This window comes from Erithacus rubecula (assembly GCF_903797595.1).
Source record: "Erithacus rubecula genome assembly, chromosome: 3".
Lineage (NCBI taxonomy): Eukaryota > Metazoa > Chordata > Aves > Passeriformes > Muscicapidae > Erithacus > Erithacus rubecula.
In genome coordinates this window covers 115,474,835-115,487,451 of record NC_136689.1, presented here as the reverse complement: position 1 = coordinate 115,487,451, position 12,617 = coordinate 115,474,835, and positions in this window count along the sequence as shown.

The following is a 12,617-nucleotide window of genomic DNA, read 5'->3' as shown; positions in this document are numbered from 1 at the left end:
GTGAAGTTTTTAACAGCACAGACGTGCACAAAGTCTCAGAATCCAGTCATACTGCTTTTCAGTGGCATAATATCATTCACTTAATTGACATATTTCTGAATTTTATTCCTAATTTATAAGCCACAGAAGTAGATCAGAATCTGATCCACAGAGCAATAAGATCTTTCTCTGTAAAATTTGGTTTTAAATGTTAAATAGTCAGTGCCGCAATGATCAAAAGATGCCACAACAGTAGCAGCATCTCTGTTATTCTGAAATTTTCTTGCTTGTAAACTTCAGACAAAACCTCTTTTTGTTTGTTGATGTGAGCATTTTAACAGGAAACAGGAGTTCAGCCACTAAAAAGCACTTTTTTTCCAACACAAATTTCACCATTGTACTGTGATTGACAGCCATCCCAATGTCTATAAACAACCTACAAGCCTCCCAAATTGACCATTCAGTTCCTGCATCCAACATTTAAACACTGAGCGGGTTTTGCGCTCAATAAAATTCCTTTTCATTTCACCCTGGGTTGCCATGTCTCTTCAAACAGAGACAGAAAAGCAGTGCTCTGTGTCAGACAGATTTTAATTTTCAGTCCTCATCCATTCGTACAATGTAGACACAAGCAAACAAACCCTACCCAAAGCCTAGCAACCCACAGTTTAAACAGTCAATGCATATGAGCTACGGGATGAAGGCCTGGACCTGTTCACACATGAATAAAGAAGATTAAGATTTTCTTTCAAAGACATGAAGCCTTTTTGACAGCCTGTGTCAACAGCGCTGTCTGCCTCTCAATGTGAAACAGTCTTCTATCACAGGTTCCCACAGGGAGGTCTTGCTTATTAGCATGCTTTACACTTCCATTCCTTGTCAGTATTTAATTTAAGAATAAGGGTGCAAAGTTTTGCAAACTCTTACTTACCCACAATGAAAAGATAACTTACTGGAGACACTGAAAGGAAATACCAGCTAACATGAACACCTACAGGGTACACTTTTTAAAGAGGATAACCTAGGAAAAAAAAAAAAAAAAAAAAAAACGAGAGAAAAGCAGTGGATACAGTTGTGTTCTCTGTCACTGCAAGAATGCACCAGTAAATTTGTTAATCACAGAAAGTCTCGGCTAGCAGGTTACTTTTGTAGAATTCTCATCAGCTACACTCTAAATGTAATGCACGTGCTGCTGTGCACAGCAATACACCAACTAAAATTTTGGACATAACAAAAAATACCCATCACACAGCTGCAATAATACTGACCAGGTTCATATATAAGCACAAGACTGAAGGGGGTCTTCAAAATCATCAAACTAAGTCCACTGCTATCATAGGCAATATGACACATAATCCCTCTCAAAAAGTGACCAAGCGCTCTTCTAAAACAACACTGTGAACAACAAAACCCAAACCCATTGTTTTCATTCAAGAGAAAGATTAGTCCTGGCTGGGACAATTTAGATTCCATTTCTCTAAATGAATGACAGCATCAAGTCACCATTACATTTTGATGTTATCATATTGTTTAAAATCAAAATATTCTAGGACTCCAATCTTGCAAACACACTTAGGTAGCTGTTTAGATAAAGAAGTGAGTGGTCCCAGTTAAGGCAATTGCATCATGCAGATGTGGAGCACATGCAGCTTTTAGGATTGCAGTTTAAATTTCTGGAGCTAAAAATAATAGGGAAAAAACTGTACTTCCTGCAATATTGGCAAAACATTTTTTTTCAGGAACAAACAAAAAGTGTTACTGCTGTATTTGCTCATTTCTTGGGTAAGACCACAAATTTGTTATCAGTTTTATCATCTAACTTAATATTAAAAAAATACTTTGAAATTATCACAGGAGAAAGTTAGATTTCAGGGCAGAAAAATTATTGCAACGAGGAAGAGATTAAATCTCAGCAAAATCAGTGGGAAAAGCTCCAAATTTATCTCAATATTGGACTTAAAACAACATGATTAAAAGGATGGTTCTGAAAGCCAAGTCATAATCCACATCACTAGAAGCAAGATTTCAAGCAGAAAAATCACAAAGATTTTTTTTTTAAAGCTCAAAATAATTTGTATCTACATGTCTTAGAGATTTTTTTTTTATAAATTTTTCAGCTAAAAGAAAGGTAAATAAATGTTTCATGGTTCTAATGTAAAATTCAGAGAGAGATACAGAAAGAGCTGAATGACCTTGTAACTAGAAATAAACAGCTGAGGCAAGGAAGGATAACTAGGATTATAAGGATCAACATTTAATGCATCAAAAATCTTCCTTTAAAGCTGTGTACTGTACACAAAAATGATTCACAGTCTTTCACAAGTATCTGCTTACCAGATGCTTTTAACAGTATTCCTGATTTTTCCCCCTCTGTGAAAATCACAAATGACTGTGTGAAAGCTAATACAATTACATGAAAGATGTGCTTCCTTTTATCCTGCTTTAATACATCTCAAAGAAATTATCTAGGCTTTTAATTAGTTATTTTTAAGACAGTACACTTTGAGTTCTCCAATTTGATTCTAGCCAACATTTATTTCTGTCAAGCAAGTATTTGACTCAGTGCACTGCAGTTATAATTCATAACATATTTATTTATGTTCTCAAAGCTATGTATTTATTTAACAGAAAGAAATGTCATCTCAAGTTTTAATTTGCTAAAGTTAAATTTGTCTAGCCACCTAGAGGAAAATTACATAGGTCAAAACACAAAGAAAACAAGTAAAGAAGATGTGTAAATACAATGTGTACAGGACCCTGGATTTTGTTCCCCCAATGTCAGTTATTTATAGGTATTAATTTTGAGAAGGAACACTAGGTTCTAGCAGCAGTTGGTGGCAGGCCTATAAATAAAGCATCATTTCCACCATAAAAGCAAAAAAACCCTTCAACAAATAAAATTGTTGATTTTTATTTTCTGATCAATGCTTTAACATTATAACATAAACAATATGTTCATGTCTTTTCATCTGTTTCTTTTTTTTTCCCCCACAAATTAATTTACTCACTGTCTCTCAGTGTCTCAGGATGCAGCCTTTTGTTTTGTTTTGGTTTGGTTTTTGTTTTATTTAAGATAGATGCATTACTTGGAATAAAACATACTTTTTATATTTTGATGAATAATGCACACTATTTGCAAGAAACACTTTTAAAGTAATTTGGAGTCTCCTGCATCATTTCACTCACACACAGGGACTTACCAGAGTGCCACATTTGTTAAAAGAAAAGTTCTAACCCCCCATAGAATTGTTAGTTTTGAAAAAAAAATCTCTAAAATTCAGCGATTTTGATATTTTTGCATTAATTTTCGTCAACCAACAGGCTCCATGGCAAAGCTGGTCAGTAGAGAAGTTCAACAAAGCCTTGTTGAAGATGCCTTTCAACATGGCTGCCACGTCCCCTTATTCTTTCCCAGCTGACCTCAGTGGGCTGTGATTTTGCAAGTGCAATTTCTGCCTCTTTGTTCCTAATGGGATTCTCTTGTCTCCATCTCCTCACCAGTCCCGAGGTCATCCTTCTCCCTGGGGCGTTTGGCTTTACTGTCATGGAGCACAATGGGAAATAGCCACCCTTCAAGCAACTGTCAGCAAGTTTCTCTGAGGCACAGGAATTGAGGGAATTGAGGGAACAGTGGTGCTGGTGGCATTTCATGACTTTCAGTACAGCTGGCAGGAGGTAAATGTGACCACATCTATTAAATATTTCTCAGGAGTCCTCACGCACACTAGAACCCCTTGATAGCGTGGGCAGGAAACTTAAGTGTGTGCCTAATAGAAGGGAAAATTTAGGAATGTGAGCTAGGGGATGGGGATTTAGGAGAAGCTGGGCAAAGACTGGCAGATGGAGGAGAGAAAGTATGGAAGTTGCTTAACCATTTCCATTTGAAGATACCAATGTAACATACAGACAGGACTAGTGGCTGTTAAAGGCAAGAATTACCAAGATTTGTATTTGACTGAAATATTCTGGTACCTTCAGCTGTTTCAGTCATTGAAGAGACATCCAGCACTGGGTCAAGAAGCAGGAGTGCCCCAGATCCAAACTCAGAGGCAGCACCCCTGTACCTTTGTGCCCTTACCATCAGCTTACACAGACTGGCAGGCTGTCCCACAGACACTGGATTTTCACAATCATAGTTCTTCTGTTACTGTATGGCATGCATGGGACAAAATTATGGATGTTCAAATTTAGCCTTTCTTTAACTCAGTTTGTAAAATGAATCACTCACACAGCTCATGGGATTTCTTTGTTTTAGTTAATTCACATGTGATAAACCCATTCGTGGTCGGGGGTGGGGGAAAGGACATATTCTGATTTGGGTTTTGTATTTTCTTAAATGATTTATCAAAACACTGAAGTGTTTAAACTGAAAACCAAAATCTCTATTTATTTTGAGATGTTATTGCAGTACCTTGCTTTTTTTTCATTCACCAAGGTCCCTGACCAGGCTACCACTTTGACTGAAGCTCCTTTCTCCCTTGGAACACAGTCTATGACACAATAATTCCCACTGGAAGGTAGTAAAGAAATTTTGGGTTGGGCACAGAAATGCCCTGAATAACATTTTACAGGCAGCCCCTGAGCTTGTTCTGCTTGATGTGCACAGTCCATAAACAATTTTTCACTGTTCACTCAGTCAATATTTTCAGAGAGAGTTTTACAAATAGTCATATTCCAAACATAATTGAAACTACACTACAGTTCAAGGATGTGTCCCTGCACCAGTGACAAATTGCTTGACCCCTCCACTGTTCCTCCACAGGAACACAATACAAAATGTGAAGCTGCTCTATTCAATTTATCACCACATCACAATCCTCAAACCTCACTTGGTGGCATTAAGAGCATGGCCCTTCATCCTGTCTTATTCAGGTTTGCTCAGAGTGTGAATGTGGCCCAAAGTGCTCAGGTAAGCAAGAATCAGTCAGGTCAAAATTAAGAGAGTTGTTTCTGCTCTCACAGCTCTAAGGCTTGAGGGGAAGAGCAAATTCCTTCTGAATATTTTGGGGCAGTAATGAAGAACTTTATCTTTGTCACACAGCAAAACTGTGAGAAGGAAAGGGAACTGAGAAGGTAGTGCAGGGTGAGAAAAATTGATTGAAGAAGCTTCTGGTGCTTCTGGGTGCTGAATTCCACTCAAAAGGAAGAAGCAATGCAGGTATCTCTGGACATGTAAACACATGTAAACATATAAACACTGAAGAAACTCAAACACATGAGAAACACTGATGATATCTAACAAATTATGGTACCTATAGGATAAAAATTTTGTAGAATGACTTTGTATGCATCAGTGTTGGACCTTAATCCATAATATTTCAACATTCTGTATCAGGTGATGTGTGATCAAGCAGATTCCCAGTTGTCCCAGTACTTGTTGCCCTCACCACAAAGGCAAATAAGGTAAAAAGCAGTTGCTTAATGTTTTCATAATTTATAGTGTGTTTGACATTCATTCAGTTTACTCATCTTGTTCCTAATCCTAAAATAACCAGCTTTAAAACAGGGTAATCTGCAGATTTTTACAACTTTATAACATCTGCACCAAATATTGTGGGAATGTTTTAACCCAAGTTCCAAAATTATACATGATTTAATAAGGGAGTTGTTTATGTTGGTTAAACAAGTCAGCTATTGAAAACAGATTCATGGAGGATAAACAGCTCTAGTATGTGAATTGTTTAGGTTTATTACATAGTCCATAAGTATATTTAAATATCAGTTATTAAATTAGGTTACTTAACTACCTTAGCCTTACATATTTATATCTGGGGACCTTGTATAGCATTGTGTGGCACAATGTTAATCCACCTATTAGCATTTTCAAATTAACCTGTTTGAAGAGTAACTGGAAAACAGGAACAGCATCAACAGGAAACGTTAAACAGCTATCAGTGTGTTTATCTGAGAAGATTTCCTGTCTGTAAATACAGCCATTTTTGCACTGCTGCTGATGACAATTCACTGTGAGGAGTTTAAAGCTTTCATAACTATGGCTCCACCTTCATGCATAATTTTTCTTGATAAGTACATAATGAATTGTTAATTTGTCATTACAGCCTAGATTTGACTGGTTTAATAACAGAAAAATTACTCAAGGTCCCCAAACAAGTACAGTGACATCCTTCTTTGTGAAATAATTTTCATGTCTCCTGATTGATGTAAACTCTTTTCTTTGCAATTTCAATGTATCTTTAAAAAGTCATAATAAAATTCAGTTCCTGCTCCAGCATGCCAACAATCTAAAATAAGTGGATAAAATACAGTGGATAAAACATATAAAGAGAAGATGGAACTAGTTAGTATGGCAATACTAACAACTAATAACTTTTTTCTTAAACATTGTTCTTTTGCATCCACTTTTCTGCGAGTTTCTCCCCTATAAACTAGTGAGCATCCAGACCATCTTTATGAATCATTACCAGAAGATGAAAATTAAGGAGTGGAATAAGCTATGGAGGTCAGAAGGAAGATGAGAGGGTGTGGATGAGGAAAGAAAATTACATAATAAGTCATTAGCAAAGCACCTCTCACTTAGACAACACATAGGCAGGCAGATGTCAGGCATTTGCTAAAGTATATTTCCACCTGTTCTCTATTCCCCATCCTCACATCTTCACACACAGCCCTGTTCCTTTACAGGACAAAGGAAAACTTAACTATGTTAACATCAGAGTTAAGAGTTTCCTTCCAGTGATCATTCTCCTGCGAGAGAACATACTCCTTTCTTTTTAAGCAGCACTTGGCTCACTAGCAGGAGAAAGTGACAAAATTGGGGTAAGAAGGCATCCAAGGTTTATAATCCATGGAGCTAACTCTTCCCACTGCTCTGTGCCAGGCTCCTAGCAGATGTTGCTCTGTAGGTAGTGCCAGAGCCAACTGCTGCTCCTGTTAGAAAAAGCCATCCAGCTCACCTGCTGCAGGCAGGAGTTTTACTATGACTACTGCAGCCAGTTCACTTCTCTGACTTGAACAATCCAGTCTACCCCCTCGGGTTAAAGGACCCAGGACCACAGGAGACACAGATGCCTTACTGGATAATTGAGACCATGGCTAGACAGGAATTGCAGCCACCTGGTTTTCACACAGGCACAGCTTCTGCCCTGCCAGGGAGGCAAGCCTCAGGGAGGCAGGCTTCTGAGAAAACATCATTTCATCAAATGCCAAACACCCAGCAGTGGCACACACTTTGTTCTCTGCTACACAGAGCCAGTGGTCTGATTTCTGCCTTCCCAAAGGCAAGGTTAATTGTGTCTCAGTGATCCACAGAGCAGCAACAAAACACCGTGTTGAGAATATATATCAGACAAGGTAAGAGCAAAGAGAGGCATACTGATCATTCTTCCTCTTCAACCATCAGCAGGCACCAAGATTTGAGTTGTTCTGACACAGAGCAACATTGAAGCTTCTGTGGCATGGCCACAACAAGCCATGTAAGTGGTGAACCAAGTCTGACACATGCCTATTAGAGAAACAAAAATGGAACAATTGCAACTAATCAGGTCTCTGATTAGTATTAGTAAAGTGTTTGGCACTACCCTTTATCACAATTGCTTCACCACCATGCACAAGTTCTTGTTTAATACTGACTCACACAAAAGTGTGCCTTAAATTCAAGTGATAAACAAACCCTTCTCCACAGTCCACGGTTTTGCTCTTTCCCAGTTCCAAGATCTGTCCATAAATTCTCAGGATCACAGTGTGATTGAGGAAAGTCATGAGAAATCTGAAGCTTTTGGTAAATTTAGCAGAATAGCAACAGAACACAGCTGACGAATACAGTAACACAAATCATAAAGCCTTATTGTCAGTACTGGAAAAAGCTTTTATTTGACTAGCCCCACTTTAACAAAACACTTACTTTTTCCACAAGTGAAATATTGGGTGATTTGGTTGTTGGGAGTGAGTTGAGGTCTGATATGCCTGGTTAGTCTTTGGTGGGTAATTCATTTGGATCCTGAACACCTAGACCAGATGTTTGTATTTAATAGGTCAGTGAGTCTCATAAGCAAGTCATTATTTAATAGTAGAATTGGGTATTTCAGCATCTCTCTCTCCTTTTCCGCTACCAAGCAGACATAGTGTCACACATGCACACTTTTATCACTTGTGTGCAGCATACTGTAGGCATTCAATAGCTTTAAGGGTTGTGTGTAGAAGACTGATGTAATTCTTTGCTGTTTATGAGAGCTCTAACTGTAGGTTTAGAGGATACAAAGGTTTAAGTATTCTATATCTGGGACAGATTCAGAGGTGAGGCAGAAAAAGAAAGTCATGTTTGGAATATAATACAAGTGTGACACAAGTACCACAACAGTCATCTGTTAAGTCCTCCAACTGCCTAATTTGAACTATGGTTTTATTCTTTAAATGGCATTCACAGCTAGATACTTTACTGAGCTGTCAGCCTTTCCTTAATGTGAATCTGGAAGTGAGTTCATTTGGGTAAGTCTGAATTCCAGATCTCTTTCTTCAAGTGTTCATTTTATTCACAGAATTATTTTGGACTTAGTCCAGTGGGACAGAGTAGGGTTTGGCCCATCGTTATTTCAAAGATTCCAAAATTTTAAACATTAGATTGAAAATGAACCTGTGATACCCACAATGTATGGAGAAATTTAATTACCAACTGAATTCAAATCTGTATAAAATAAGTAGAAAACAGTCAAGAAGTGTAAATTTGAAGCTCCTCAAATATATCTTGTCCCTTTTTCTCCATTTTTGAAGCTTTCAACTCCCACTAAGTAATGGAGATTTTCCAAAGTGACAGGGCATAATTTGGAGCCACAATTGTCAAAAAGCACAAACAATTGCACTTCTTAATACCACGTATCTTTATTTCCAATTATTATATATTAAAATGAGATTTTAAGTAATACTGTTAATTAGAAGGATATCTTTATATAATTCAGAATTTTAGACTGGGATAATGTCCTGAATTTATATTTAAGGATGGGGTATAAAATAAAAGCAGCATTCATTAATATGAAAGAACAAGTCCTTTTAGATTCATAATTAAAATTAGGTATTTAAATCCAGTAATACAACTGCAGCATTTAAACATAGTCTCATAGTATCAATACATAGCTAAGTGTTGAAACAAACTTTAAAGCTAATATGGAATAAATTAATTAGACTCCCCAAGTTCACCTCATGTTAAATATGAATGGTAACAATGCCTTATTGCATAATTTTTTCCCCTGGTGACTTTTATTTTCAGTTGCCCAGAAGTTTTCCACATTTCAGTTGTTCTCCCAGCATGTAATGCTGTTTGCTCACTTCAGGCTGGGTTCTTCTAGAGAGTGTCATCTTAAATGCTTCATCAATTTCCAGGAATAGTGTTAAGGTTAAAAAGTTGTTGTCCATGTAAAAGTCTTTCCAGCTGCCTCATAAAAGAAGTCTGTTATCCTTGCTTGGAGCAGAGGCATGAACTTGCTCAGGAGGTTCAAAAATCTACAAAAATCTGTGTCAATTAAAATGTTGATGGAGACAGCTCTGGGAAGCACATTGCTACACGCCCAGACAGCCAGCTGAAGCCTGGCAGCTGAATTTTCCAGGGATTCTCTGGGCCCTGGACACGCCTTATCCCCATACAGGGACAAGGGGCAGAGCCAACCATGCTCCTGGTTCTAGCCCACCTCCTGCACCACTTCACTTTCTTCAAATGACAACTTCTGAAGTCCAGCTGACCTTAAGAAAATTTTAGTTCTCAGTATTTTTAAAGAGATGGCTTCCAGAGCTCACTCTAAAAACACAGCATAGTTACACAGTGAAATCTTAAAAAAAACAAAAAACAAAAAAATTTGAGAATAAATAAAACCCAAGAAGTCTAATAAAAAGAGCAACAGAAGTTTGGGGTTTTTTCAACACAGTCCTGTGACCATGAAGGCAGTTTCATGATCTGTCGTGGTCTCTGTCCTGATATTTTAAATGCTTGTGGCTGAGAATACTGGAAATAGTCTTGTTTCTCTGGGAGAAATGCTGCAAGGGATGGAACACTTTTGTCATGCCATCAGTCCAAAACTAAGAGAGAAAACCAGTTTCTATCCATCAGGCATGCCATTGACATTGGTGTCCTGGCAGTAATGGAAAGAATCTGATCCAAGGGGAAAGAGAGACAAGGAAACAAAAGGCATGTGTTGAGAGAGGTCAGAAGCTGGGGATCTGGGCATAAGCAGAAGGGAGCAGGAGAGGGCTGAGAAGCAGAAATAAGCATGTCTATAGACAAGTGGGGAAATTGGTCCCTTTAGAAATCTGGGAAGAAAAGCAGCAATCCTGGGTCCCTCTGTAGTGCAATGAAGCACTGCTGTGAAAACCACTGCTAAAATGTGTGGCTTAACTCTAGGTGATAGCCAGCAACCCAGGTGACTGAGGTCTGAGCTGGGTTCTGATGTTTCCAGTCCAGGTGACTGAGGTCTGAGCTGGGTTCTGATGTTTCCAGTCTTGCTGGCCCTGCAGCTGTGGAGAGGCATTCCTTGCCCTGCTCCTCCCCTTAGCTTCCCATGTTAAAGACAACCATGCATAATGGAGCACATTAGAACAAAGAATCCCTCACAAAAGTGAAAACAGTCAGAATTAAGGTTGCTGCCAAACAACTCTTTACACGTGATCATTATGGAAGTCTCTGATGACACTCTTGCCCGTGGCTTGCACAGCCTCCTTTGTAGGATTATCAAAGAGACAACAGCTACCACATGGCTCACAGTTCTATACTTTTTCTCAGATTAATGTATTAAATACATTACAAGAATTTATTCCCCATCTTTGAATTTAGTCCTATTGTTAGTACTATCACAATGGTAAGGATGATTTTCCTGAAGTTCTTTTTCTGTTTCTTACAGCTAGTGCTGGGATTGGCAGCTGTGAGAAAGTTAATTAAAAGTATTTGATCACATCTTTGCATGAAGAATTCTGTGACAGAAACAGAGATAAGGGCCAATTCAATGTTGCTGTGTTTTTCAGTTTCTTGTAGTACTAATATTGTCCTTTCTCTTCTTGAAAGCCTCTGTTTGTTTTATTCACTGACACCTTTCAGCTTCTGTAAAAACATATCAAGTGTTCCCACGAGCAGACTCATGCAATAAATCAGGTGAGCAAAGCTCCGTGGATGTAGGACTAGCTCCTGCCCTTGGGATTTCTTTTTGCAGGTTATGTTGGCACCATGACTTCTGGCTCTGAGCCCAGCTGCAAGGAGAGACGTGTGCCTCCCACCACCTCCTCCCAGAAGGATGTCATCGAGGCAACCCCGCAAGGTCCTAGCATCTGGCCAAATGGAAGAACAGCAAATGACTGGATGGAAAGATTCCAGACAGAGCTGGAGGACTGGCAGCTGGATCTTGCCCTCACTATGTTCTGTGCACTTAATTGGTATTGCAATTATCATGTAATTAAAGAACATCATAACATGTACAAGTAGGTTGAATTAATATTACTTAGGCAGTTTAACCCCAGCAATTATTAACTTCTCAGTGCTTGACTTGGAATCTTAGCATTCATGTAGAGTAGTTTTCTGGATGTAACAGTCTTTACTTATCTGACAATATGTTTCATGCTTCATTTGCCAGAAATGTTATGAGCTTTGAGTCAACACATTAGGAGCATGTCTCTGTTTTCAGTGGCAGAAGGCCAACTTTTAATTTCACTTATTTGCCACTGGCTAAACTGTGTCATTTCCTAAACATTTCTTAATTTTTAAAATAAACACCTAGCCAGTATTTCAATATACTAAAACAGAGTGTTCAAGTGAGTGGAAGGGGGAACAGAAATATGTGGTAAGGTGTCATATATGGGGGAACTCTACTCCATTTTTATTTTGACAGCATAAGGTGGAGGGTTTTTGCATCTATTCCCCCATGTTTCAATTTATTGTAAGTTTTATTTTGGGTTTAGCTATATTTTGCTTTGAGCAGGATTCTGTTTAATTTGCTTTACAGTTTTATATTCATGATATATGATGTTACAGAATAAAAGGGCAGTGCAAAGTACAAGGTAGCTTGCATGTCCCTAGAAATATAGGTAGCATGGATTAACAAGATTTGGATGTGCCTACTGAAACATTTGGCTAATAAGAGATTAACATGTTGAGTCAGATGATTTTACTTTTTCTGCAGAACAGTGGATTAAAAAGACACCAGCAGTGTCTTTCAGCAGTGTCTATCATCTGCATTCCCTGTGTATGCTGCCAGTAGAGCATCTCTATTATTAGGGGGGAAAAGCTCCTCTAAACTATCACAATTTTTTCTGAATTCTCTGCAATATTGAGACTTTATTGTCACCAGTGTGCATTTGCTCACAACAGTACTGTCTCTGTTTGACAGATGCAGTTACAGTAAAGTCAACCTTTTTAGAGGAACTAGGGAGAGTTGTGATGAGAATGAGAATAATAACTAAATTTAATCTGTCACCAGATTGTAAATATATATCAGATTGTAAATGAAATCTGTAAATAGATTTTTTAAAAAAATATCTGGGGTATTGCTAAACATGTCCCACATTTACACTGAAGATTTCACTATTCACCTGAATACTACATCTTCAAGACATGGAACTTTTCCCTCTTCATGACTGAAGGGCTTATTGCTGACTTTGATTACTGAAGTATTGCCATCATCACCTGAGCAAACTTCACACTCAGAAGT